This window comes from Protopterus annectens, chromosome 7.part0, assembly GCF_019279795.1.
Source record: "Protopterus annectens isolate FY-2018-M chromosome 7.part0, PAN1.0, whole genome shotgun sequence".
Classification (NCBI taxonomy): Eukaryota; Metazoa; Chordata; order Ceratodontiformes; family Protopteridae; genus Protopterus; species Protopterus annectens.
In genome coordinates this window covers 1,805,606,562-1,805,633,219 of record NC_056739.1, presented here as the reverse complement: position 1 = coordinate 1,805,633,219, position 26,658 = coordinate 1,805,606,562, and positions in this window count along the sequence as shown.

The following is a 26,658-nucleotide window of genomic DNA, read 5'->3' as shown; positions in this document are numbered from 1 at the left end:
AAATAAAAGTTAGGCAAAGGCCCAGAAATAGGGACAGTTTTTAAATATTGCTCTTACAAACTAAGAAAGTCAATAGAATAACAGGTTTGGATTATAATGGATATTCTGAAGGGTATGAAGTCTGAAACTTAAATGTCTGTTATTGTTTCCTAACTTCAGTCTTTAATGATTTGTCACTAATTTTCCAGAAAACCACAATTTTATGAAAAACAAACCAAAAATGTGAGGCAGAAATCTGGTCATTCTGTGAAAATATGTACAGTTGAGAGTTATGGTGCCATGAATAAATGACTACACAGTTCTGAGCAAGAAACTAGAAGTACTGTTAGTTTGAAGTAATACAGTGAAGGACATTATCTTGAATAGTGTAGTTCAGGAATATAGGTCCTGACAGCAAACAAATGCTGAGAATTACAAAAGAAGATTTAATTCAAGCATAGGGGTCCGTTTCTTATTTATCTGTCATTGTCAGATCAGACCTGCTGCCACAGTATGAGATGAAGTACAACACTGTATTAAATATGTTACACGATCTGGGAAAGAAGGAAGGAAGATGGAAATGGATTGAGAAGTGACAAAGGATGTCAGAATACTGAAAAAGGTACAAGAAAATTACAAAAATAATTCAGCATCTGTGGACTGAAGATAAGCAAGGTAAGGAGTTAAAGTCCATATGATATGAGAAGTTTACAGATGATAACGTTCACTGAAACATGTAAATGTTTGAAACAAAAAAAAGCAAGGTACAGACAAAGTGGATATTTTGTTTCCAAAAAAAAGAAAGTGAATATGTTTACTTTCAGGATGTGTTGCTTAAACTACAGTGGAAAATAAAATGCATTTCATTATGAAAGCAACAGACTCGATGGAAAAATGACTCGTAGATGATCAGTAGGCCTGAGTATGAGGTGATGTATCTTAGAGGGAGGCAATATAACTAGTGAAAAGACTAAGTTGAACAGTTTGCTATGGAATTAGACATCCAAGAGACTCTGTTTTGTTTCAGATGATATTGTCAAGTATAGCAACATGCAATTTTTGCTCAGGTTTTGAAGGTTCAGTTTAGTTATTTATTTGTATTATTTATTTTAATTATTTAATAATTTGTAATTAGTAATATTATTAGAAAAATGTATACAAATACCAACATTATGCAGAATTAATGAACACTCTTAGTGCAGTGCTAGGGCTACTTCTCTGAGGTTAAAGCTGATGTTAAAGATCTGTGGCTGACCAAGACTGCAGATGATTGCAAACTTGGACCTATCCTCTACTCTCCAGAGAACTCTCAAATACTGCAAGTAGACTGAACATGCACAAACCTATGCTGTCAGGACCATGGTCTACCATACCTTTCAACCTTAGTATAAGAAATTTGGACAAAGTCAAAAATAATGGGGGAACAAAGGCTCAAAATTAGGGACAAAGTTTAAACATTGCTCTTATAAACTTCGAAAGTTGTGAGAATAAAAGGTTTTCTGTTACCATGCATCTTCTGAAGGATATGAAGTTTGGACCTCAAAAGTCTAGTAATTTTTGGTGAATTCAGTCCTTGCTGATTTACCACAAAACCACAGATTTTATGAGGAACAGAAGAAAGCATGAGGCAAAAATCTGGGCATTCTGTGAAAATCTGGGCAGTTGAAAAGTATGTGTCCTATAGCTAAATGTTACCAAGTGTAGTATTGTGTCCTTTGAGAAACATCAGTGTCCATGCACATACAACATAAACAACATCCCTCCCTCATAATTGACAATGTTATTGGGGACCTGGGGACCTGGCAGTGAAATCTCCTTTGACCACCATATATCTATTGTTGTCTTAAAGTCTTTCTTCTTTGCCTAGATGATTATCAATAGTATATCTTATAGGTCAAAGGAAGTTATTAAGTCTGTCTAATATTCCCTTATGAGGTGCATAATGAAATATAATAATCCAGCATGAAAAATCTCAACACTTACTCATGAAGAGAACCAATGACACAATTTCATGAGCTACATGGATTGCCTTAAAGTACTACCTCTCTTCTCCTGATCATAAGGACTCCTTAAGAATTGACCTCTAACTTGACTACAAGGCCTTAAATAACCCTCTCATTTGTGACCTCCTAAACATTTGCAAAACCAATAACATCATGCATACCTGCTCACAAAATGTAAATCACCACAACATAAACAGAACTTGATGGCAGGATAGATAACTTTTTATATCAAGCAAAGTAACTCCTTAACCATCTTCGAATACAACCTAGATGAGAGGATGGGTAACAATAAATTCACCTCATGACTGGCCCCGTTATCCCTCACAGACAGGTAACATAAGGTAAATTTGCTGTTGCTAAGATAAAAAAAGATCTATCCAGTCAACAGCATAGTAATAACCTATCAGCCATGAACCCAATATATGCATAGGTATATAATAGCTGATTAAACTATTTTACTAGGGATTTGAAGAAGAGTGATTGGAGTCTGCATGTCCTCCTTGTGTTCTTGTGGGTTTCCTCTGGGTGTTCTGGTTTCTCCCATATTCCAAATACATGCAGTAGCAGCCCTTTGGGGAATAATTTTTCTGAATTTCACAGTTGTAATCCTAATCACATTATTGGTTGTGTCTTGGAAATAATTGAGGTCTTTTGGGGGGAATTAGTAAATTTGGATACTAAGTTATGTAAAAAGGAAACATCATATATGTTAAAATTTAACACTTTGGAACCTTTAGGGTTAAATAAGGAATATGACTGGAAGTATGTAATTTAATGATTAATTGCAGTGGGTGCGACTTGTAAATTTTATGTGTATATAACTCTGCTGTTTTTTATGTTGTTTTACTCTTTGAAGGCTGTATAGCTGGGGTGCTAATTAATAAAAGGTTGACTTGTCCACTGCTGGTGGTATAGTTTTTTTGTTTTGCTTTTTTGGTAGTATTTTGTACTTTATGGCTAAGGAAAATGCCAACAATATACCTCGTGTGTTCAGAGAAGATTATTTGGATCAAGGCCAGAGGACTATGGAACAATAGATAATTCAATCATTGGATAAGAATCCTAGGTCTAATGATGGTGAGCCTGATAGATCCAATATGTCTTTTGCTGACCCTGGTGGAGCAGCTACTACTACTACTACTACTACTACTACTACTACTACTATTACTACTACTACTACTACTACTACTATTACTACTACTACTACTACTACTACTACTACTACTACTACTATTACTACTACTACTACTACTACTATTACTACTACTACTACTACTACTACTACTACTAGTACTACTACTACTACTACTACTACTACTACTAGTACTACTACTAGTACTACTACTACTACTAGTACTACTACTACTACTACTACTACTGCTGTGTGGAACCGTTTTCTAGGTGAACATAATCTTCATTGTTTGAATCCTTTTGATGGTGTTGGTGTGGCTTCTACTTCTTCCCTGCCTGCAGAAGCCTGTAATTTGAGAGATAAACTGGAACATTTACTTTGTAAGGAAGCCAGTGTTCAACTAAATATTTCATATCTACAGCGATATTTGGATCTAAATATTTCTCCTAGAAGGTTACGTGTGAACAAGTCACCTACTACACTGATGTAAAAAATCCTGAAGATTTAATTTTTCATAAAAGGTGGATTACAGCAGACCACAATTGTTTGCTAGAATGGATTTGCATACTAATTGATCAGGACCACCTTAAAAAATGGCAACTAAAGGAAGAAATTGTAACTGTGAGTATGGAATTACAAAAGCTTGTTTCCTGTTCTAAGCTAGATGATATGCTCAAGGACATTAATGGTGTTTTGAAAGAACTTGAAGTGAGCCTTGTGGAGCGCAAAAGTTCTAAGATTAACAGAGACACGAAAGATTATAAACTTGAGCAGACTTTTCTTTGTAAATATGATAATAAACATTCTTCCTCTAATAATAGGAACAATAATAGTTTAAACAATATCTCTGCTTTATCAACTGTTTCTTTTACTCTCCCTGAGGGAGCAGAACAAAGCTCTTCTGGTGTTAATGAATTACAAGAAAATTTTCCAGCATTACCAGAAGCTGCTAATGCCTCAGAGTTTAGACAGAGATTTCGGAATGATATCCAACAGGCGAATAATAAATCCAACTCAAAGTTTTATGGAAAACAGAACAGAAATGACTAGGGACAGCGGAAAAACAATGGTGGTAACTACAAAGGACAATTTAATAAGGAAAAAAAGATGGAACTAATAGACAATTTGTTGCGAATTATGTTTTATTATTGAATTTGTCTAATAGTGAAGTGTCTGATGTGGTTAAATCTGTGTTGTGTTTAGGTTTAAAGTTTATACCCACTGCTTTGCCCATGTTACACATTCCTAAAAAAGAGATTTTTTTTTATTGGGTAGAAAGTTACATCTTAAACATTTTTTTAGCAAAAATAATTGTAATGATGTTAATGATGAATGTTCTGATACCACTTTGGAAGACTCTTTTTACTCATGTAGTTCTGTTGTAGATAATTTTGATGAGAATGTTGTTGAATATAGTGCTGCTATTGCATATACAGAATTGGATACTAGTGCAATTAAGGTTAATAGTCATTTTATTCCCCTTATACTAATATAAGTATACAGAGTTATATTTCTACTATCAATTTTGAAATCGAAAAACATTACAATGTATTGATGTGTAATAAATTTGACGTCCATTTTAATTTAGATAAATTACAATGGATTGAATTTTGTAAATTTTGTAGAGATAGGAACTTCGTTGTAAAGACATCAGATAAAGGCAATCAAACAGTGATTTTAAACTATGTACAGTATTTAGATATGAGTTATATGCATTTAAATGATGGTGAGGTTTATGAAAATGTAATACTGACAGTTATTTTAAAGCTATTGAATATTTGTTGTTGTTGGATAAAGGAAAATATTTGGGTTATTTCTCTTCTAATGATGTTTCAAGAAAGTTTTTTGTAGAAAACAGCAGTCTGGCTGTTTTCTACTGCTTACCCAAGACACATAAAGGTCTCAGTAATTTGACTGGGAGACCTATTGTTTCCGCTGAAAATTACTTTTTAAAACCTATTAGTACTTTTTTACATGAGTTTTTGAAAAAAATATGTTTGAGATTACCTTCATATGTAAGAGATAGCCAAGATTTTTTAACTAAAATACAGGACTTCAGATGGAATGGTTCCATGTATTGGCTATGCATAGATGTAAAAAGCTTGTATACCAACATCAGGCATGATGTTGGTGTACAAGCTTTGTTCCATTTTTTTGGGCCATTCTCCTATGTCCCATTTTGTGATTGATTTGGTGTTTTTTTGTTTAAAGCATAATTTCTTCACATTTAATGGGGAGGTCTTCCACCAGTTGCAGGGTACTGCAATGGGGACAGCTTTTGCCCCCATGTATGCAAACCTGGTAATAGGTAAGTTTGAGTTTGATAATATATACCATCATAATTTTTATAAAACCCAGGTTTTGCTATATTTAAGATTTATTGATTATCTCATTTTTTATGTGAAGTTCCTATGGAGGCAGCCTCTCATTTTGTACAAGATTTACAAATTAATAATATGGGTTTACAATCTGATGGCATTCAGCTTGGTGTGGAGGTCAATTTTTTAGATATTAAGCTTAATCAATCAAACACTGAGCTATATAATAAGTTTACACATAGGAATCAGTTCTTATATGGTAATAGTTGCCATCCAGAATACCTGATAAAGATTTTACCTTATAATGAGTTTTTAAGGATACTTAGATTATGTAATAGGGGTGAAATCTTTATGCAAGAAATTTTGGAATCAGAAAATATATTTCTAAATAGGGGTTATAAGACGGAGATGGTCTTGGAAGCTAAAGCTAAGGTTATGGACTTAAGGTGGTCTAAGACCCAAAATAACATGGAGGCCCAAAGCATTAGGGACAGAATGAGTTCTTGGTTTGATGATAACATCAATAGGTTCATAGGTTCATAGGTTCATACTAGGCTATCTGCCCGAGGGCATTTACAAGCCTAGCCCATAGTTTTGTGGCTTACGCCACCCCTTTAGTATGGGGAACGATACCCATTATTTTGCTGTGCCTCTGTCGAGCAGTGAGACTGAGGTAATCCCTGGGGTATATCTGCGATCTCCCATCCATTGGTCAAGATTTCTCTTGAACAAGGCCAGTGAGGTGCTCTGCCTCACATATACCGGGATTTTATTCCACAGCATAGGGAGTCTTTGGGTGATGAATCTATCCCTCCAGCACGTCCTATTAATAGCCGTGTCGAGGTTTAAGTCTCCCGCCCTTGTGGCTCTGACGGATCTAGATTTTTTGAGGTGAAGCATATTCATCAAATCTGGGTTTGACATGGCCTTGTATGTTAGGCAAAGGTCACCTCTGAGCAAGCGGTAAGCGACTGAATAGAGCTGGAGTTCTTTCAGTCGGGCAGCATAGGACAGATGTTTGAGACCCTTTATCCTTTTGGTGAGGAACTTTTGTGGCCTCTCCAGCTGCTGCAAGTGTCGGGTCAGATACATTCCGAATGGGGCATTGTACTCAATCATTGGTCTGATGAGTGATGAGTATAGGGAGACTATGACCTCCCTTGATCTAGATGAGAATCCCTTCATGATAAGGTGGGCAATGTAGAAGGTCTTCCTAACTACTTTAGCTACATGGGTGTCGAATGACAGACTACTATCAACCTGGGTCCCCAGGTCCCTGATAACTTCTTCTGTGCTCAGTGGATTGCCACCTATTTGGTAGCTAGGGGTAACCTTGTTTTTCCCGAAGGGTATGACTATGCATTTTTTGGCATTTAACTTTAGGCCATGGCTCTGGCACCAGTTATCCATTTCTGTGAGACCCTTCTGAAGGTTATCTGTGTCAGATGTGTTTTCTACTATGCCGCCCAGTTTGCAGTCATCTGCAAACTTTGTCAGCCATAACCCTCCTGTGTTTGCTTGTACTTCAGAAAAGTAGATGCCAAACAAGAGTGGGCCCAGGACTGAGCCCTGTGGTACACCACTTGTGACAGGCTTTGAGTCTGACATGGCGCCAGCAACTCTGACCCTGTGGGTTCTGTCACTCAGCCAGTTTGCAACCCATCTTGTGATGTATGGGTTAACATTTAAGCTGATGAGTTTTTCAGTGATACCCGAGTGGGGTATTGTATCAAGGCCTTCGCCAGATCGAGGTAGGCTGTATGGACTGCCTTTCCCTCATCAATGGCTTTGGTGACTGTTTTGAAAAAGTCAACCAAGTTTAGAAGGCATGATCTGCCTTTGACAAAGCCAAACTGGGATGGATCCAAAGTCTGCAAATTCCCTATGTCTTTATTTATGAGGTCCATTATGATCCTCTCCATGGCTTTGCAGATAAGGCTTGTCAAGCTAATGGGCCGGTAATTTCCAGGGTCGGTGGAAGCACCGCCTTTGTGAAGTGGGACCACAGTTGCAGTGCGCCACTCCCTGGGTACGTATCCAGAGGTAAGACTATGATTAAACAGCTGTCCTAGCTGTGGGTTTAATTCCTCGTTGAGTTCGTGGAGCACACAGCCGGGGACACCATCAGGTCCCATGGATGCTGTGTTTTTTGCTTTGGAGAGAGCAGTTCTCACTTGGGCGTTGGAGATGTTTGGGCGGCTGCAATCGCTTGGTATAGATATCTCTTCTTTTGGGGGGGAGGGGGGAGAGAAGTTTGCACTGAACCTGTCAGCCAATATGTTGGCAATGTCTGTAGGATCAGTAATCTTCACATCATTTTGAACTAGTTCTGAGCATATCTGGGAGTTTCCTCCCAGGTTTCTAACATAGCTAAAGAAGGCCTTATGATTGTCTTTTGAGTCTTTAGCTATTTTTCTCTCAAAATTTGCTTTGGATGATTTTATGAGAGCTCTTAGTTTTTTACTTATAGTGATCAAGGGTGTCTTACCTTTTAAGGATTTTGCTCTATCTTGTAGTAGCTTCCTCCTTTTGTTGTAGAGTTTGTTTATGGCTGGGGTCCACCAGACTGGACGCTTGCCTTTGGTACAAAGAGTCTTTGTTTTGCTTGGGATTGCCTTATCCATGCAGTCCTGCAGGTGCTGGTAGAAGGCATTTGTAAGTGATTCAGAGGCTTGAGTACTGTTTTCCGCTGGCTCGGGGGCCTTAAAGGAGACCATACTAGTCTTTAGAAGTGTGAAGTCGGCTTTCGAGAAGTTCTTTACTGTGGTCTTTTTTATTTCAGGTGGGGGTGGGATGAGGACCTCCAGCGAGATTAGTTTGTGATCTGATCTCACCAGTGAGGGGTATACTTCCGGTGTTGAACATTGTGCTCCCATGTTCGTGATGATGAGATCAAGTATGTTTTCTCCTCTTGTTGGGATGGTGACTAGTTGTTCCATGGCATTTGAGTTTATGAATTCCAGGAACTTTTGGGCTAGGGTGTTTGGGCTTGAGTAGTGTTCCCAGTCTATATTAGGGTAATTGAAGTCACCTAGTATGATGGTGTTTGGTGATACATTTATCCCCTCTAGTGTTTTCAGGAAGGCCATATGAGGTTCCTGAGTTTGTGAGGGTGGCCTGTAACATGCTGCAATTTGAAGAGCAGTCTTGCCTATGGTTAATTGCACCTGGATGGTCTCCGATGCATCGTGCGTTGCCACCAGTCTTGAGGTGTGGGTGTCCTTGATGAATATGGATACCCCTCCTTTCTTGGTATTGTCCGGATTTTGGGGCCGGGCATGATAAGAGGTAAAACCTGATAGTGCTGGGGTGCTCTCAGGAGCCTTGAACCAGGTTTCTGTCACTGCACAGACATCGATGTTCTCCATACTGAGAAGGGCCTCGAGTGCGTGCATTTTGAGATTTAGACTTCTGGCATTGAGCAGCATTACCCTTAGTTTTTTTCTTTTTGTGTTCTAGGGTGGTAGGTTTAGAATTTGAGCCTTGCCTAAAAAAGGCACTATGGGGTGGCAAGAGCCTTTGCCAATATCCGGAATCCCAGGGGTGACAGGTGCAAGCCATCCCTTGCGAAGCAGCGTGGCTTGTCCAGCATGTCATCCCAGGCAGACAGACATTGGATCCCCTTTGAATGACACCAGAGTTTAAGCCAATTGTTAAAGCTGATCATCTTATCTCTGTATTGTGGCATCATTCTTGGTGAAGGTAGGATACTGCTCAAGGTCAGGGTCATACCTGCCTGGGCTACATAATCAGAGAGCTCCTCAATGTCTCTTTTCATGTAGTCCAAGGAGGTACATCTCAGGTCGTTTACACCAGCGTGGACAATGACTGAGTCATATTTGTACCTGCTGTTGAGAGACCTGAGTGCTTGCATTATGTGGCGGATTCTAGCGCCCGACAGGCAGCTTACTGTGACCTTCTCCTTACTCAGTCTGGTGAGCGGGACATCAGTGTGTCTGACTATGGAGTCACCAATGACTAGTGTGTCTGGCATTGTGTTTGGCCTTAAGGGCTGTGACTGTTTGACACTCTGACTGTGAGGTCTATGTGTTGCAGGTGTTGTGTTCTGAGGTGGTGGTTGTTTGGGTGTCTGCTTTGGTGGCCTCTGCTGTTTTGGTAGATTTTGATCAGAGCCAGTATGTCTTTGTGTGTTTATGTGTATGATTTGAGGTTGTGATGGTACTATGTGAGACTGGGTCTATAGTGTGTGTGGTAACCTTCTCCTCCTGACTGGTCTTGCCAGTCCTATGTTGAGAGAGCTCAGCCTCCAGTTTGGCTGTATAGTTGCATCTCTCGCATGTATTTGTGTTTTGTGGGAGGAGGAGAGGGTTGTCTGTGTACATGTGGCAATTGTAACATTGCCTCAATATTCCCAGGTTCACCAGCTGAGCAGGAGAGGACACTAGCAACTGATCCCTCGTCATGCTAGAAGGACTAGACTAAAAAACTTTAATAGAGGTTCCGGGGGACGTGGGTGACCGAGAAATGGGGGTTTGCTTTTTTGGGGTGCTATCTATAAGAGTGCCGTATCAAGGTAATAAGTACTGTAGGAGCAAGTGCTAGGTTTAACAGATAGAGAAAAGTCTACTTGGAGTCAAGTAGAGATGATCTTTTTAGGTATTAGAGAAAGTGCTAGTAACAGGGATGCTTAAAGGTAAGATTGAAAAGAATGCACTCTGCAGTGTGCACTAGAGAAGTTAGATATGAAAGTAGGTAACTTGAGTTTTACCTGTTTAAAAAGTTAAGGTTTAGTGGAGAGTTACTATTTTAAAACAGCAAGATGGACTGAAAGGGGTGGTTACTTTTGTATTTTGGTACTATGAAATACTGTAGGATGGCCAATAAATTTAAATAATTGAAGGGGTGGGATTTCAAAAGTGATGGTTTTGTGATTACTCACATAAGCCAGTGAAAGTAGAGAGAAATGAGATATATGGTCAGATTAACATAAGAGGCGGGCAACTAGAAAGACAGTGGTATTCTGCCTGACTCAGAACAGAGAGAGCTGTGGTCTCTTTTGAAGTTTTAATATGCTGTTAAAACAGAATGCAAGCAAAACACAAGGTAAAGAAAACAAACTACAGTATTTAAAATATAGAAAGGCAATACAGAAATACAAAAAATAACAGCAAACTAACCTTTCCTTCACAGCAAAGTGTAGCAGAGTCTGGATGAGCCTTTCTGGTAAAGCCTTTTTACTGAACATGCAGTTAATAAGGAAGGGAATTTAAGTAATGTTTTCTTTGTAACCACTTACAATATTATTAGTGATAAAATAGTGAATACAGCTCGTCAGTTTTGGCCTATGTTGTTTAGAGATAGGGAATTAAATAAGTTTTTTGCCAGAAAAGTTAAAATTTTCTTATGAAAGGGCTAGAAACCTTAAAGACATGGTTGTACATAATCAATTTGAATCACCCATAATGAATGTTAGTGCTGAAATGTCTATATTTAGAGGCACTATACCATGTAATAAATGTCCCATATGTAAAAATGCGATTAATAATTTTAAATATATTAATGGACATCAATTTGTGGTTAGGGGTAATTTTAGTTGTAATACATGTGGGGTTATATATGCTCTTAGGTGTAGTTGCAATAAATATTACATTGGTGAGACTAGTAGAAGTTTTAAAGTGAGTTTTCAAGAACACTTGAGAGACATAAAAATGTTAGAATAGACACCCCTTTGGGTAGTCATTTTTCTAAATATCATAGTTGTAATCCTAATCACATTATTGGTTGTGTCTTGGAAAAAACTGAGGCATTTTTGGGGGAATTATTAAATTTGGTTACTAAGTTATGTAAAAAGGAAACATCATATATTTTAAAATTTAACACTTTGGAACCTTTAGGGTTAAATAAGGAATGTGACTGGAAGTATGTAATTTAATGATTAATTGCAGTGGGTGTGACTTGTAAATTTTATGTGTATATAACTCTGCTGTTTTTTATGTTGTTTTACTCTTTGAAGGCTGTATAGCCGAGGCGCTAAGTAATAAAAGGTTGGCTTGTCTGCTGCTGGTGGTATAGTTTTTTTTGTATTTTTGTTTTGCTTTTTTGGTAGTATTTTGAACAGCATAGTAATAACCTATCAGCCATGAACCCAATATATGCATAGGTATATAATAGCTGATTAAGCTATTTTACTAGGGATTTGAAGAAGAGTGATTGGAGTCTGCATGTCCTCCTTGTGTTCTTGTGGGTTTCCTCTGGGTGTTCTGGTTTCTCCCTTATTCCAAATACATGCTGTAGGTGGATTGGGCATGCTAAAGTGACCATAATTGTGAGTGTGCATGTGAGTATGTGGTATGAAATAACAGTTGAGGTAGGACTAGCCACCCAACATTATGAACCTTTTCTCTAGATGACTGTCACAGTTGAAGTGACATCCCAACTCCATGTACAAAAATGGGAAAAGGGTTTATGGAATGATGGATGAATGGATGGATGGATGGATGGCTGGATGGATGGATGGATGGATGGATGGATGAATAAGAATGAGTGTAGAAAGAAATTAGATGTTATATGAGTGTTATTGTTTGATCACAATATGAAAAAGAATGCTTGCAAGCAAATTACATTTGTCTTTCCTTTGTACTGTACAAATTAATAAAACAAAGGACTTACAGATCTGTATCTGCCCTGATGATAACACGTTATACTTTAATATAGTAGTATAAAATTTTTGGAAGGTATGAAGATGGATTAATGCAACAAAGGCTGCATTACAGCATTAAAATAGTTAACCCTTCACCCAGAGATAAGCTGTGATATATTATCTTTTTACTAGTTATGTGATATGAAGCTGTTAGTGGACACATACATGAAGGTGTGTTTGATTTCAGGGTATAAGACATGCTAGCACTCAGAGAGAGCATGGCTGGAGCATGGGAGAAGGTAGAATCTGTTTATGCCTGCGCACCTTGGTATATAAACTTTCAACATTTATAAGTCCATTGTTAAGGGCTTTATTTTCTCTTTGAAGATGAAGCAGAGATGTAAAAATGGATGCTGCATAAATCCGGGTCTATATTATAAGACCGAAAGTGCATATGTGAGACTACGTAAAAGTCGACACATAATGCACAAAACCTAAACATAGCGAACGGCCACATAAGAGAATTTTTCCCTAGGGAAAAAACTTACACGGCCATTCGCTAAAAAAAATAATTTAACACCATAAACAGGTGGGGGGCTTTGCCCCCACACCCCCCAATGTTGGGGGGCTCTGCTCTCCACACCCCCTAACTAAATATACTGACTCCGAGATCACACTATATGAAAGGAAAGGGCAACTCCATGAAGTTGGCCAGCTATCTCCTTGCTCTATGACATATTCATCGAATCGCTTAAATGCGATTCAATGAATATGTGTCACTGTTTCCGTATTTGCTCAGAAGCATTTTTGTGCTTTTAATATGGACCCCATAAATCCTATATGATTTCAGCAAAGATATGACATGTCAAATGCAGAAGCCCTGCAATTATTGTTTCCAATAAAACATGCAAGAAAGTTGTAAAAGTGTGGAAATCTGTACAAAAATCTTGCAGGCATTTCCTCTGTAAAATGTAATAAAGCTCTGTAAGTGAAACTGATTTCAAACACACATACACATACTAACACATTATCAGGACTTTTTTTATAATCTGACATTTTCTGGCACAGCATATGTTCCCATAGCTGTCTGACTTCGCAGTCAGGATGCTTACATTTAAAAACATGAATCTTAAAGAAATGGAAACATATAAAATGCTTTAACTGCAGACAGAAACCTTACTTTAAGAGCCAGTGTTGACTGAATTTATTGGACACCCCTCCAGAATTTTTCAAGTGACCCTGTCCTTTGACAGTTCTGTTAAGCCCTGCTTTTCAAATAGTCAGTTGGAGTTGGAGTCGTTGCTTCCTCTTGAGTATACTATGAACTCAATAAACCGAAAAGAGTAAACTTGACCAGAGGCATGAGTTTATATCTAGGAATTCTGCCTGTGAGTTTTCTGCAACTGATAAATTATTACAAAAAGTGAATGATATATATATAGCAGTAAATCTTCATCTAGTGATAGGTGAATGGCTATATAGCTAAAACATATTTCCTGAATACCATCTGGTTAAACTTTTATTTATTTTTTTTACTGTTTCTGCAAGTGTATAGTTTCTTGTATATTTAAGTTTCTAAGTTTCAAAAATATGTGTCTGGTTGTTGTTTATTTATATATTTAGGAGTAATTGCCTAACTGGAGATTTATTATCTGTTCACATCCATCTTTCAGAGCATGACTATTCTAATAAAGGTACTATTGCCTAATGTGATGTAGTCAGTTCATTTTATGAGTGTGTAGTAATTGAAATATTTGGCATTCCAGATGGTGTGCCTATAAAATTGTGTGTGTGTGTGTGTGTGTGTGTGTGTGTGTGTGTGTGTGTGTGTGTGTGTGTGTGTGTGTGTGTGTGTGTGTGTGTATGTGTCTGTGCGTGTGTGCGTGTGTGTGTGTGTGTGTGTGTGTGTGTGTGTGTGTGTGTGTGTGTGTGTGTGTGTGTGTGTGTGTGTGTGTATATACATGTGCATGTACTTCATTCATATATCAATGACGCAGATGTCTAGTTATTATATTTTTCCAACATTCATCTATCAATGACACAGATGTCTAGTTATTATATTTTCCAAAAACATAAATACATTTCCAGTGTTTAATGACTGACTTTACACTATTAGATCTCATAATGATGGCATGAATTTCTCTTTGACAACTAACACTTGTTAAATTTCTAAACTCAATAAAGTTGAGAACAACTTCACTTTTCTAATTCATAGTTGTTATCTTTCTTTCAATAACAATTACGGTCCATAAAAGAGAATATTGTTCTTTGCCAATATAAGATGGAATTAGAACATTAGTTTTTCATCAAGGAGTCAGAACCTTTGCAATTTCAGTCCACATCACTGTCAGAAAATTTTTAAAATCCTCCAAGTATTTCTTGTTATTTTCACAACTAAAACATGTGATGCCAATCTGCTTTCAAAGATCTTTTGCATCTCCAACAAATGGATTCATTAAAATTATCTATGAAATATACCTCATAAGGAATGATAAAAACTCTACAAAGATATTTCCAAGTAAATATTCTCCAATATTTACAAAACGCTAAATCTCTCTGAATTTAAAATTAAATATCTACTGTTATCATTATCAACATCTTTAAGATTATATTGCATAATACAATTCCAGAATTTACTATTAAATATAATATCTAAGCTTCTAGTTAACTTATTTTAGAAATATTATTTTATCTCACCTTCCACATTAATAACTCAGAAAACCTAAAATTTTTGTAAACTTATTTTTTATCCCCGACATCAAATTTATTTTTAGTTTTAAATCAGTTACAAAATTATGTAGTGTTGATCTGTTAATGCCTAATGTTAAAATAGTTAATAATTTTATCAGTTGATACAGTATTTGTAGCTCCTAAAAATCAAACCAAAATATAAGGTTTTGAGAATTCGTATCTGTCATTAACTGGGAATTTTGCTTTCAGAGATACTTTGTGTGTGTGTTATTGGTAATACAGAGAAAAACAATAGCTTTGTAAAGTCATATTTTTATATATAAATTATACTTAATATAATTAGAGCACACTAAAATATTTGTAGCATTATTGAAATATTTTCTTACTAACCATAACATTTTATTATTTATAATGTCTAAAGAAAAGGAATTGTGTTTAAGTTTAATACTGTCTCATACATATATATATATATATATATATATATATATATATATATATATATATGTATATATATATATATAGGTCTACTTCTGTTCAATGAAATCACATTTCTTTGAAGAACAGAAGTACGAACCCATTTCAGCAAAAGTGCACTTAACCAAAAGTGCACTTTCCCGAAAATCAGTTAACCGAATCATGGTAGAGTGTGGAGAGGAAAATATATCCTTTTCCCCATTGTAGTGCCATCTCAGAGTTAGTATATATAAGTAGCAGGGGTGTGGGGGCACAGCCCCCCACATGGGAGGTGCAGAGGGGCTTACCCCCATGCAAAAATGTGTTTTACTTTGCCAGACACACCTCCGGTATTTATATATACTAACTTCAAGATTGCACTACAATGGGGAGAAGGATATATTTCCTTATCCCCACTGTATTGTGATTTGGTGGTGCAATTTTTTGTTTTCTTTTATTGCCAGTTCAATGAACCAGTGTTCTCTAGAGTGTAATTCGCAAAAGTGCACTTTTGGTTAAATGCACTTTCTCGGAAATGGGTTTGTACTTCTGTTCTTCGAAGAAACGTGTTTTTGTTGAACAGAAGTATATATATATATATATATATATATATATATATATATATATATATATATATACCAAAGTTGAAGATAGACAGTAACTGATAGTTTTAAAAAATCCAATCCCCATTATTCCAAAATCTAATACGATTTATTAAGGCAGTTCTTGGTCTTAAAGTATACCATAATATTTTATCAATAATTTATTATTTTTATGTACAATTTTCCCATAAGGTTTTAAAGATACAGCTTGAATAATATATAAAAGTTTTGGCAGTAAGATCATTATGATTAATGAGTCTTTCCTCAAAAGTAAAAACTAAACTATTCCATTTGTTAACTAAAATATGCATCTCTTCCATTATGATAATACATTTTTTATTAATAATTAGATCAACACTGAAAGTCAGTAAACTCTATGTAGGCTTTACGCAAAGCCTACATGGAGTTTACTTGTGAGCGCAGTGATGTGTGTTGAGCAGCAGTGCTAATTGCATATTGATGCTGCGCACCACGTTTAAACGTAAATAAGTGCAGTTTTGTGGCTGGCAATATCATGTAAAGCAACACAGATGGCAAACCTGTTTAACTCAGAGCACAGCAGGTTAGTGAGTTTGTGCAGAATGCCACAATGAGCATCAGGGTTTAACATATAATATTTCTCATAGCTCTCAATCTTTTAGTGCAAGAAATCTGGACAAAGCAGAACATAATGGGGGGGGGGGGCAATGACCCAGAAATAGGGACAGATTTTACTTATTTGCTCTTTTAAACTTAGAAATGTGCTAGAATAACAAGGTTTGTGGGATTATACATTTTCTGAATGATTTGAAGTCTGAATCTCAAATGTATGTAATTATTGCATGACATCAGTCCTGAGATCATCCCAGTGATATGGCAGAAAACCACAGGTTTTATAAAGAACACAGTTGAGAAGTATGATAGCTATGTATATGGTCCAAACACGGTACAGGACAATGTATACAGTGCAGAGTATTGTGAAATCCCATTCCTGGCATTCCGTACTGAAATTGTATAAATTATCTATAAGGGTACATGGACTGCCATGTAAAATAAACACTCAATGTAAGTGCATGTATTGAATAGGGACACGCAGATGAGTTGTAGGAATGAATACAGGGAAAGAGGACAGGTGAAACAACCTAATGTACAGCAGATGAGGGCATGTCAGTGGAAGACAATTGTAGCAGCAACACCAATCACATATCAATATGGGACAGTATGGACTGCACAGTGAAAATGTGTAGTATGTGACTGTCACACATGGTGACATAACAATAGGGAAGATGTCTGTGTGAGATAAACATCCTTAATGAATAATGCAGAGGACACCTATCAGGGATGTGATATACAATTGGGATAGGGTGCACATTGTGAAACTGTGCAAACTGATTTGCCTGAATATGAGTATAATTTCAGTGGAGGTCTCCAGCAAGTGGTACACAGGTAAAGGCTCATGGACAACATTAAAAGAAGCAAGCACAACTATGGACAATACCAGAATAATACCACAAGTAATCCCATGTCTCTGACATAACATATGTGAGTTAGAGTGATCAGAGATGATTCTGCACAAACACACTTGTATAACTATTTTGACATGTCTGCACTGTATGAAGGTAATCATGCACTCTGTCCAGGCACTGTATCATCTGCTGAAGGTATTATAAGGGACACTGCTATACCCGTATCTGACATTATGATCAATACAGGCTAGTTGACTGGTGTGCATGGCAGATATATATGGCACAATCCACACTGTCATGAATGTTACCCATGCCAGTAATGTTGTCAAACAGCTGTGTATGTACTGTATACATCACTGGAACAGGAAGCACACATGCATCTGGTGTAACATACTCAGTAGTTGTGTTACATACACAGAAGTCATCTGTACTGTGACCACATGCTGGTAGACATTCCACTTACCTTCTACCCCAGGACACAGGTCATATCCATATTAGTCTGATTATATGGTGTGATGTCTACATTAAACTTGAGTTGTATATTTGTTTTCCTGATGTAACAAATCCCCCATGTTTTTGTATCATTGTGGGTGTTCCCATGTCTGTGGCAGCAATCTTTGGTGGACGTTGATACTGTCTGTATTATTCTAATATCACAGCTGGAGTCAATGATTTCCCACAATCTGTAGTCCTTCAGACAGCTCTTTGGACACAGGATGTATATGTCATCTGTGATGTCTGTCACTTAATAAAGGACAGGAAAGAGTGTAGCAGACAGCCCTGATGTGCGGACATGATCACTGGACCCGATATATAGGTCACTTCACACAGTTCAACATATTTAGATGCCACGTATCTACCTACTTGGTGATATAGGTGTTTATGGTCACATCTGACAGTGTTGAGTGAATACCTCTGTGTAAATTTGTGTCAAATGCCTTGGCCTTGCCAAGTTCAAAAGGCTGATAGCGTTGTCATTATGCATGCCCTCAGTGATCTCTTTGAGGATATCTTACAGATGCAACAGACATGATGTAGCATTAACAACTCACACAGGTCTATTGCACACAGCAGAGATATTACTAGGGTCCATTTAGAAAAGATTCATGATGACACATTGGTCTACCTCACAGATGAGGAGAGTCAGGATGTGTTTATACATGCATGCATCAGGTGCTGCCCCCCCCCCCAACTCAGATGAATGCATGTTGATGTACACCCTTCTACAGGAACATAGTCTGTGTGGAGGGTGTGTTAAAGTGTGTATTCAACTGGCTCAGGAAAGTGTATGTGATGTGTCACATGGTAGGCAATCTGTGTTGTTGGCACGGCTCAATGATTCTGTGTGATAAGCCTGGATGAAGGTACGATAGTGCATACTGGCTATCCTGATCTGGCCTGGGGTTTGAACACAATCTCACATGCAGCTATCATTGAGAAACTCTCCCAGCTGGGGATTAAATCTTACATCATCAGATGGATAACCAATTGGTTCACTGACAGAACACATATTGTGAAAGTTGGTGAATCTACCCGTACTAATAGAGCTATCCCCACTGGAGTACCCCAGGGATCTGTGCTTGGTCTTTTACTGTTTGGAATCTATTTCTCGACAGTTCAGGCTAAAGTATACAACCTTTGGTTTACCATGTTTGCTGATTATGGACTACTGGTTGCAATCATTGAGTCCACCTGTGATGATAACATACTACTGTAGGGGCTAACACAGGCAAATGATTGGTGAGAAAGCAACACGGTCCACAAATAAATGCAAACATATGTCTTGATTTTGTCCTTCTGCAAAGTGGAATTCTCTGCTAATTACAGTACTGACAACAGTCCCCCTATGCTGAAACCCAGTTATGCAAGCACTGGGAACACACATACATAGCAATCTGAACTTCAACCACCAAGTGTTCAAACTGGTATGGAAAGCCTATGTTGTGCACATCAAAAGTCATGCCATTGCATTCAGATCTGAGGATTATATCACAGCGCTGTACTCAAATCTCATCAGAACACAAATATAGAGTAGTATAGGGGTCTGAAAGGAGAAATAAAAAGTCAGAAAGCAAGGGAGAGTAGTAGTGCTGAACTTGAATTCATCCTCAAGTCTTGGTGAGTACCTTCACAGGGTGGACCCTGTTTTGCACAAAACCTCACCAAGGTGACACTGATATATAGACTGTATTTATATAGCATATATCATGGAAAGAAGTAGGTTAAAAAGTAAAAACGATAACTGGGTGCACAAGACCCAGGATAAAAAAGTGACCAGTCCTGGTAGGCACAGCGGTGCCAGGACTGGAAAAGATGACAGTGTAGAATCCTCAAAATATGGAAACATTCCTACAATGGGACCAGGCCATGCCCAGGGGGAGGATGGCCCCTCTGTTGTAGAAGGAAGTAATAGCCCACAAAAATCACAAAAATTGATAGGCCAAAGAAGAGCCATAAAGACGATAGAGTATTGAGGATAAGAAAATAATTATGAATTGTTACTATTATGCAAAAAGCCCAGAATTTCCAGACACAAGATATACAAAATGATTAAGACAGAAATTAGAGGAAAGAAAAATACTTAAATGAGAAAAACTGTCAGAAGCTTCAAATTAAAATTTGTATTCATTAATACAACAGATTGAAAAACATTATATAGATCAAGAAACATTCATTTGTTTGGAAAAAGAAGCATCTGAGAAAGTGAAAAATATAAACAACAAAACCTAGAGATTTTTGAAAAGTATAAAAAAGAAATATGGATATGGAAAAGAAAGAGAGATTTGATATGGTGCAATATTTATGCAAAGGAGAAAGCCAAATTAATCAATATAAAGAAAGCAGCCCTAAAGATATTCAAAGAGAAACACAAGCAAAGGCATCCAGATATGAAAAATGTCACAATAAAGAAAAGAATATCACAAAGAGGGAATGTAGAAAAGAAGATTAGTAAAGTAGAAGTTAAAAAAATAGAAGGCGAAGTTATGGAGTGCCTGGGAAGTGAATGATTTGGTGTAGAAGGTCTAGCACAGGTCACATCACAGCAAAATGGAGAGTTCACAAAGTAAGGAGAAGCAAGAAGATCAGGAGACATCTTAAGAAGAAATATGGACATGGGAAAGAAAAAGAGATTTAATATGGTGTAATATTTATGCAAAGGAGAAAGCAAAACTAACCAATACAAAAAGAGCAGCACCAAATATATTTGAAGAGGAATACAGGCAAAGGATTCCAGATATGGAAAACTTTACAATACAAAAAATGAGAAGGCAAAGAGGAAAAATAGAAAAGGAGATCAGTAATGGAGAAGTTAAATTAATAGAAACTAAGATTATGGAATACCTGCGAAGTGAAGGATTCAGTGTAGAAAATCTAATTCAGAAAGCACAAAATCAAGACAGAGGAATGGATATCCAAATTAAGGGGAAACCAGTGGAACAGGAAGCAATTGGTCAGGTGCCATATGAAGATATTTTGGAGCCTTCCACAGGAAACCAGTATAAACGTTCACTTGAAGCTGGGCAACAAAGGAAGGAACAGGAAACAGTGGAAACTCTGACACAGTCAATGTTGAGGAGTGATAGGCCAGTGAGTTCCCATATGACAGAGCAACAGATGGCACAGGATGAAAATGAAGAGAATGTGCCACAGGAAGATGCAACAGAACTTTTTATAGAATGCCTACAGGAAATGGAAAATAAAAAAATGTGCCCTCGGTTTAGAAGAAAGCGAGCTAAGAGGTGAGTAACTTGATTTAATGAAGATAGATAGACATATTAAGATCAATGAAAGAAATAGACTGCAGAAGGTCAATAAAACCCAAAAAGTCAGACGTTTGATAAAACAAATGAACACAGTAATTAGGACAGCCCATAGAGATCCATGCGATATAACAGAAGTAAACAGGATATGTTACTGTGCAGCTAAATTAATAACTGATAAAGCCCTACTGCAAGAATGCAGGGTTGTGAGGGAAAGGAAGGGGAAAAATCAAATACCATCATGGAAGTTTCAAATACAGAAAACTATAAAGCAATTAAGACAAGAAGTGTAACTATTAGAAAAATACAGTAGAGGGAACAGATCAACAAAAATACTAAGAAAGATAGACGTAATAAAAGCAATGAGCAATATTAGAACAGACCAGGATCTATCATGCACTATCACAAATAACAAGCTAAAAATCTCAGCACAGGCAGAAAAACTTAGAAGATACACAGATAAATATAAAGGAAACGTACAAAATAAGAAATTTATTGATGACCAAAAAGTTTTATAGAGAGTTGGGAAACAAGGTAAAAGGAATTCAAAGACCACAAAAAAGAAGAAATAGATACATTTTGGAGAAGTATTTATGAAGATCCTGTGGAACATCACAAAGAAGGTAAATGGATAGAAGAAGTAAAAGAAATAATAAGAGGTTTAAAGGTACAGGATATGAAATGGGATGAAGTAACAGCCAGAGAAATTGAAACAAAGTTAAGAAAAGCCTCCATTTGGAAAACCCGGCCCACATGCAGCACTTCTGGTTAAAAGTATTAACATCTTTGCATGAAGATTTAGCTATGAGCATGAACTATTTATATGCATAGCCTGAACAGACACCGTCCTGGCTAATAACAGGAAACACAATGCTACTACTTAAGATTGAACCTGCAAGCTATACTAAAACTATAGACCAATCACTTGCCTTCCAACAAAGTATAAACTATACACTGGAATTGATGCCAACAGTGTTTATAGTCATTTAGAAGAAAACTCAATTATGACAACAGAACAAAAGGGCAATAAAAGAAAGTCATATAGGTTCATAGGTTCATAGGTTCATACTAGGCTATCTGCCCAAGGGCATTTACAAGCCTAGCCCATCGTTTTGTGGCTTACGCCACCCCTTTAGTATGGGGAACTATACCCATTATTTTGCTGTGCCTCTGTCGAGCAGTGACACTGAGGTAATCCCTGGGGTATATCTGTGATCTCCCATCCATTGGTCAAGATTTCTCTTGAACAAGGCCAGCGAGGTGCTCTGCCTCACATGTACCGGGATTTTGTTCCACAGCATAGGGAGTCTTTGGGTGATGAATCTATCCCTCCAGCACGTCCTATTAATAGCCGTGTCAAGGTTTAAGTCTCCGCCCTTGTGGCTCTGATGGATCTAGATTTTTGAGGTGAAGCATATTCATCAAATCTGGGTTTGACATGGCCTTGTATGTTAGGCAAAGGTCACCTCTGAGCAAGCGGTGGCGACTGAATAGAGCTGGAGTTCTTTCAGTCGGGCAGCATAGGACAAATTTTGAGACCCTTTATCCTTTTGGTGAGGAACTTTTGTGGCCTCTCCAGCTGCTGCAAGTGTCGGGTCAGATACATTCCGAATGGGGCATTGTACTCAATCATTGGTCTGATGAATGATGAGTAAAGGGAGACTATGACCTCCCTTGATCTAGATGAGAATCCCTTCATGATAAGGTGGGCAATGTAGAAGGTCTTCCTAACTACTTTAGCTACATGGGTGTCGAATGACAGACTACTATCAACCTGGGTCCCCAGGTCCCTGATAACTTCTTCTGTGCTCAGTGGATTGCCACCTATTTGGTAGCTAAGGGTAACCTTGTTTTTCCCGAAGGGTATGACTATGCATTTTTTGGCATTTAACTTTAGGCCGTGGCTCTGGCACCAGTTATCCGTTTCTGTGAGACCCTTCTGAAGGATATCTGTATCAGATGTGTTTTCTACTATGGCCCAGTTTGCAGTCATCTGCAAACTTTGTCAGCCATAACCCTCCTGTGTTTGCTTGTACTTCGGAAAAGTAGATGCCAAACAAGAGTGGGCCCAGGACTGAGCCCTGTGGGACACCACTTCTGACAGGCTTTGAGTCTGACATGGCGCCAGCAACTCTGACCCTGTGGGTTCTGTCACTCAGCCAGTTTGCAACCCATCTTGTGATGTATGGGTTGACATTTAAGCTGATGAGTTTTTCAATGATACCCGAGTGGGGTATTGTATCGAAGGCCTTAGCCAGATCGAGGTAGGCTGTATGGACTGCCTTTCCCTCATCAATGGCTTTGGTGACTGTTTTGACAAAGTCAACCAAGTTTAAAAGGCATGATCTGCCTTTGACAAAGCCAAACTGGGTTGGATCCAAAGTCTGCAAATTCCCTATGTCTTTATTTATGAGGTCCATTATGATCCTCTCCATGGCTTTGCAGATAAGGCTTGTCAAGCTAATGGGCCGGTAATTTCCAGGGTCGGTGGAGGCACCGCCTTTGTGAAGTGGTACCACAGTTGCAGTGCGCCACTCCCTGGGTAAGTATCCAGAGGTAAGACTTTGATTAAACAGCTGTCCTAGCTGTGGGTTTAATTCCTCATTGAGTTCATGGAGCACACAGCCGGGGACACCATCAGGTCCCATGGATGCTGTGTTTTTTGCTTTGGAGAGAGCAGTTCTCACTTGGGCGCTGGAGATGTTTGGGGGGCTGCAATCGTTTGGTATAGATATCTCTCCTTTTGGGGGGGAGGGGGGGGGAGTTTGCACTGAACCTGTCAGCCAGTATGTTGGCAATGTCTGTAGGATCAGTAATCTTCACATCATTTTGAACTAGCTCTGAGCATATCTGGGAGTTTCCTCCCAGGTTTCTAACATAGCTAAAGAAGGCCTTATGATTGTCTTTTGAGTCTTTAGCTATTTTTCTCTTGAAATTTGCTTTGGATGATTTTATGAGAGCTCTTAGTTTTTTACTTATAGTGATCAAGGGTGTCTTACCTTATCTTGTAGTAGCTTCCTCCTTTTGTTGTAGAGTTTGTTTATGGCTGGGGTCCACCAGACTGGACGCTTGCCTTTGGTACAAAGAGTCCTTGTTTTGCTTGGGATTGCCTTATCCATGCAGTCCTGCAGGTGCTGGTAGAAGGCATTTGTAAGTGATTCAGCGGCTTGAGTACTGTTTTCCGCCGGCTCGGGGGCCTTAAAGGAGACCACACTAGTCTTTAGAAGTGTGAAGTCGGCTTTTGAGAAGTTCTTTACTGTGGTCTTTTTATTTCAGGTGGGGGTGGGATGAGGACCTCCAGCGAGATTAGTTTGTGGTCTGATCTCACCAGTGAGGGGTACACCTCCGGTGTTGAACATTGTGCTCCCATGTTCGTGATGATGAGATCAAGTATGTTATCTCCTCTTGTGGGGATGGTGACTAGTTGTTCCATGGCATTTGAGTTTATGAATTCCAGGAACTTTTGGGCTAGGGTGTTTGGGCTTGAGTAGTGTTCCCAGTCTATATTAGGGTAATTGAAGTCACCTAGTATGATGGTGTTTGGTGATACATTTATCCCTCTAGTGTTTTCAGGAAGGCCATGTGAGGTTCCTGAGTTTGTGAGGGTGGCCTGTAACATGCTACAATTTGCAGAGCAGTCTTGCCTATGGTTAATTGCACCTGGATGGTCTCCGATGCATCGTGCATTGCCACCAGTCTTGAGGTGTGGGTGTCCTTGATGAATATGGATACCCCCCCTCCTTTCTTGGTATTGTCCAGATTTTGGGGCCAGAACGCATGATATGAGGTAAAACCTGATAGCGCTGGGGTGCTCTCAGGAGCCTTGAACCAGGTTTCTGTCACAGCACAGACATCGATGTTCTCCATACTGAGAAGGGCCTCGAGTGCGTGCATTTTGAGATTTAGACTTCTGGCATTGAGCAGCATTACCCTTAGTTTTTTCCTTTTTGTGTTCTAGGGTGGTAGGTTTAGAATTTGAGCCTTGCCTAAAAAAGGCACTATGGGGGGGCAAGAGCCTTTGCCAATATCCGGAATCCCAGGGGTGACAGGTGCAAGCCGTCCCTTGCGAAGCAGCGTGGCTTGTCCAGCATGTCATCCCAGGCAGACAGACACTGGATCCCCTTTGAATGACACCAGTGTTTAAGCCAATTGTTAAAGCTGATCATCTTATCTCTGTATTGTGGCATCATTCTTGGTGAAGGTAGGATACTGCTCAAGGTCAGGGTCATACCTGCCTGGGCTACATAATCAGAGAGCTCCTCAATGTCTCTTTTCATGTAGTCCAAGGAGGTACGTCTCAGGTCGTTTACACCAGCGTGGACAATGACTGAGTCATATTTGTACCTGCTGTTGAGAGACCTGAGTGCTTGCGTTATGTGGCGGATTCTAGTGCCCAACAGGCAGCTTACTGTGACCTTCTCCTTACTCAGTCTGGTGAGCGGGACGTCAGTGTGTCTGACTATGGAGTCACCAATGACTAGTGTGTCTGGCATTGTGTTTGGCCTTAAGGGCTGTGACTGTTTGACACTCTGACTGTGAGGTCTATGTGTTGCAGGTGTTGTGTTCTGAGGTGGTGGTTGTTTGGGTGTCTGCTTTGGTGGCCTCTGCTGTTTTGGTAGATTTTTGATCAGAGCCTCCGAGTATGTCTTTGTGTGTTTATGTGTATGATTTGAGGTTGTAATGGTACTATGTGAGACTGAGTCTATAGTGCGTGTGGTAACCTTCTCCTCCTGACTGGTCTTGCCAGTCCTATGTTGAGACAGCTCAGCCTCCAGTTTGGCCGTATAGTTGCATCTCTCGCATGTATTTGTGTTTTGTGGGAGGAGGAGAGGGTTGTCTGTGTACATGAGGCAATTGTAACATTGCCTCAATATTCCCAGGTTCACCAGCTGAGCAGGAGAGGACACTAGCAACTGATCCCTCGACATGCTAGAAGGAATAGACAAAAAACTTTTAAAAAAGATTCCGGGGGACGTGGGTGACCGAGAAATGGGGGGTTGCCTTTTTGGGGTACTATCTATGACAAGAGTGCCGTATCAAGGTAAGTACTGTAGGAGCAAGTGCTACGTTTAACAGATAGAGAATAGTCTACTTGGAGTCAAGTAGAGATGATCTTTTTAATTATAGGATAAGCTGATTAGATCAGTAGTATAGTTCGAGGAAGGTAGTTTTAAGGGAAAATTTGAAGAGTGGACTTTAGGTAGCCCGAATAGTTTAAACCTGCTTAACCGCTGCTGCCCTAGTGTGCAACGGTAGCAACTCCACGCTAAATCGGGCTAAATCGCGCTAAAGCGTGCTTTATAGCAGGGGGCTGGAAAAGACAGGAAATGACCCAAAATGGCCAATAAACTACAAGTTACTGCCTTAAACCACTCCTCTGAGGACAAATGAAGGAGTTATGGAAATGACCCCTAGTGGCCAATAAAACTACAGTTTCAAGTCAGTAACCACCTCTCCGGGGGGCAGGGAAGCTGCTCAATGTTAGTCACTGCCACTGATGAACACAGAGACCCTCCTTCAGCCCAAGCAAAAATGGCCTCACAGAAACTTTCAAACAGTTCAGGAACAGCAAGCCTGTAACTGAACTTTTTGGGACATATGGAACAAAGGATCATTTGTTGTTAAATTAAGTCATAGTGGAGAACTGTAAAAAAGGGAAGAATCTAAGTATGG